The sequence below is a fragment of the Chinchilla lanigera genome, unplaced genomic scaffold (genome assembly GCF_000276665.1).
Source record: "Chinchilla lanigera isolate Chin_1 unplaced genomic scaffold, ChiLan1.0 scaffold00014, whole genome shotgun sequence".
Classification (NCBI taxonomy): Eukaryota; Metazoa; Chordata; class Mammalia; order Rodentia; family Chinchillidae; genus Chinchilla; species Chinchilla lanigera.
Window position 1 is genome coordinate 29,491,856 of NW_004955415.1, and position 3,536 is coordinate 29,495,391.

At 51.4% G+C, this 3,536-nt stretch overlaps 1 long non-coding RNA gene across 1 annotated transcript in view; it reads left to right on the plus strand.

Moving 5' to 3' along the window:
• Nucleotides 1-2,967, plus strand: part of LOC106148065 — a 4,446-nt gene extending 1,479 nt beyond the window's left edge. Inside the window, exons 3-4 of the long non-coding RNA XR_001233198.1 lie at nt 1,237-1,305; nt 1,976-2,967. This is a non-coding gene — a long non-coding RNA (uncharacterized LOC106148065). The remainder of the gene's footprint in view (nt 1-1,236; nt 1,306-1,975) is intronic.
• Nucleotides 2,968-3,536: the final 569 nt, after the last annotated feature.

Genomic DNA, 3,536 nt, shown 5'->3' on the forward strand with positions numbered 1-3,536 from the left:
AAAAAAAAAAAAAAACCAAAAAAACAAATTTACAATTGAAAGAAATTTCTGATGGTGTGCCTGTCGTTTGAACCTGTGTTCTCACCGTGTTTGCCCCCTGAGGGACCTGGTCAAGGATAGGACAGGAGGACAGGATGATGGTTGGGCCAGGACGGCACTGGGCTTTGTCCTAGGTGACCCGGCCTCTTGGTCAGAGGTGTCTCAGGTTCTGCTCCTCATGCGTTAATGAAAACCAAGGCCTCGGGAAACGAGCTGGGGCTTCATGGGAATTGCCAGTGTTTAATGTGAAGGCACAGCCATGGTTATCTCTTTGGGTCAGGTTACACCATTCCACGGCAGCTTGCACAGACAATGGTGGGGCCCGGGACACCAGCCTAATCCTTCTCCTGCCCTTCTGAGGTACGCTGGAAGGACTTCACTTTGGAGGGTATCAGTTTCCTGGGCGAGTTCTACAAACAACCCAGATGCTCTGCTTGGTATTGTGCCTTGGCTCTCTGCAGGAGGCTGCCTGCATCCCTGTCACTCCTGCACAGATGAAAGGCCTCCAGCCCGGGAATGCCATTGTCTGTGTTTGCTCAGGCTCACATGCACTGCCTCTAAGACTCAGGCTACTGGGACAGGTTCCCACGGCAGGCACTGCGCCCCAGATCGCAGTGGGCTATAGAGGATTGGAAGGCGGCGATTCCTTCTGCCTCCCTGTGAGTGAACTCAACTCCCTCACCCCCGCATCTGGCAGTTTACCCAGTGCGCCGTCCATCTCATCACCGTTCCTTCAAGAAAGCCCCACCTTCCATTTCTCACTGTAGCTGTGCTGACAGATATGTGAGAATTCTATTTTCTTTTCTAAGGAATTTAGATGACAGCTGGCTGTCAGGAGAAACGTGCAGAGGAGCAGCAAGCCAGTCAGACGGCTGTGCCGCAATTCTCCCTGGGCGTCAGCCCTCTAGGCAAGGTGGAAGCCAGCCTGGGGAGGAGACCTGCCCGTGTGTCTTTGCTCTGGGGACACAGCGCTGTGTCCATGCTGGTTTCCACTTTCACCTGAGTTTTCAAGCCAGGGATAGCAGGGAAACTCCAGGGCACACGTTCACCTTCATCTCAGACCTTGGGATGTCGGGAATGAGGACGGACATGCCCACAGGGTAGTGGGAGAGGGGATCACTGTGGGACTTTCTGCCCCTTCTTCAAGATGGACAAACAGCCCTGACCGCAGCCGTTCCCTCCCCTAAATCTTCACAGGAAGCCTGCAGTCCAGGTTGCTCAGCTGGGTTCTGCATGCTGAGTCTCCCTGCCCTGTGCTGTCATCAGGTGAGGACAAGTGCTCTGTGTCCTGCCTTCCTGAGCAGCGCCCCTTCTACTCCATCCGCCTCACCCTGCTTCAGCTCCCTCATCCAGGAAGCCTCAGGCCAGGGTTGCAGGGTGCACTGACTGCCTCCTGACCTTGAGACACTGAGTGCAAATTATTATCAGTGCTATTACTGGTCTGTGTGTTTGTCCCCAAAGCTTTTTGAAGACTTCCAGGAAACGCGCTTGCCCATCTCTGTGTCTTTAGTTCCTAGCAACGCACTTGGCTCTGAATACGCATTTACCGAGGCCAAATGTGTAAGATCGCCCCTATTTCTCCTGTGGGGAATCAGGAGAGGGGAGCAGCATGAAGGACTCTATGCCAGGGCATTGTGGCCTGGGAGCAGCCTGGACCTGGTGTGTCCGGCCCTCTGTAGGGACTCTTGGGGCTGAGGGCAGGGGTGGCGGCTTGCTAGGGCAGGCAGGTCCTGGAAGGTCCCCGGGAAGATTGTTGTACTGGTACCTTCTTTCTTCTCTCCCTGCTCCCTGTCTTCCTCCTTCCCTTCCCTTCCCTTCCCTTCTCCTTCTTTTTGAAAATGCAGCTAGTTGTATGTGCATTCCTTTCTGCTCCCTCCTTGTATGACGTGACTTGCACCTGTGTTGGGACCAGAGCTATGGTTTCCATCTCCTTCAGGTGATCTCAGGGACCAGCGCGCAAAGGTGATTCCAGTGATGCCTCCCAAGGAACAGGAGATTCCTTCCAAGAGTATGGTCAGCTCTGGTTCCCACCTCTCAGTATGTGTCATCCATTCTTTGTAGACCGAGAACAGAGTATGTGAGATGCCGTGCCAACAGTCAGGATGACTCTCATTTTTAAACAGCTAAGGTCACAAATCCCACTCCTGTGCCCTGCTGACACCTGGCAGGCCACACTGCTCACATCTTCTGCCTACACAGGATTCCCGGATCTACATGCAGCTCGCAGAATGTCCTCACAGACAGGGCTAAGAGAGGAAAGTGGGCTCGGTCCCTCTGTTTCTCTCCGCCTCTCTCTTCACCCCAAGCGGCCACAGTGGACCCCTCAGAGTCACACAAGCCATCACCCTGTGGCCTTCATGTTCTCTGTGCTCTCAGACACACCAGTGGAGCAAGCCAGATAGTTAACTTTGGCTAACCTCTAGGAAGAGAAAGTTTAAAAGGGAAGGGAAGGTTTAATGCTTGCATGTTTCAGAAACGCAGCCCAACGTCACTTGCTGTCTGCTCTCTGCTCAGCTGCCCCTGGGTGACCTGGGACCTGTGCACTGTGATGCCTGGCTCCCTGCCACCTCTGAAGTTCACTGGCCCTGAGTCCCCTCCACTCCTTCAAGGAAGCACCTGCAGTCCCAGGTCCGATGGTAGACCCCCTCCTGAGCTCAGGAGGCACCATGGAGGCACGAATGCTACCAATGATGTCCCTCCCTGTGACAGAGGCCCCACAGTCTGACTTTACCAGCTGCTCTTCAAAGGTTACCTGTCCAGGCCTTCCTCAGCCTCATCCTCACAGGGCCTGGCCATCCCCCCTAGGTCGGGGCTCATCCTGTAAGCCCTGCTAGTCACATTGCTTTTGGTGTAAGCCCTGCTAGTCACATTGCTTCTGCCGTGTGGCTGCTCCCTTTCCTGAGATGGTTTCCAACTCAAAACCACACTTAGGGCCAGAGGGTCTGTCACCTCCTCTTTGAAGGCGGTCCTGATATTTCACATAGAAATCATCTCTGTCCATTCAGCACCTGTCATTTTATGATGAAGTAAAAATAAAGTCTTAAAAACTACTTTTGTTTCGCAAAAGTTCAAATAATAGAGAAAAACTAAAATTTTTCCATATCTTCAGATCTCTTCAATGTTTAATTCTTAGAGCTAACAACTGCTTAGAGCATATATTTTCAAGTTTATTTTGGGTAGAAATCCAGTTATAAAACAGAGATAGACTTATTTTAACCAAATGTAGGATCATCTTGTAATATTTTCCAGCACTTTTCCTCTCCCTCAATATACCCACAGTATTTTTCTCTCTCTATAAAAACATCCTCCACTGCTGTCAGTGGTAGTGTACTAGTGTGCAGAATGCCGGTGCCATAGTGAGACATTCTGCATTGTGAGGTTTTGCATTGTTTCTCATTGTTCTTTTAGAAACAGTTGTCCAGTGAACATCCTTGTCCACTTATCTTTCTGCATGAGAAGAGACATTTCTTTTTTTTGGTTTTTCTCTGGTACTGGGA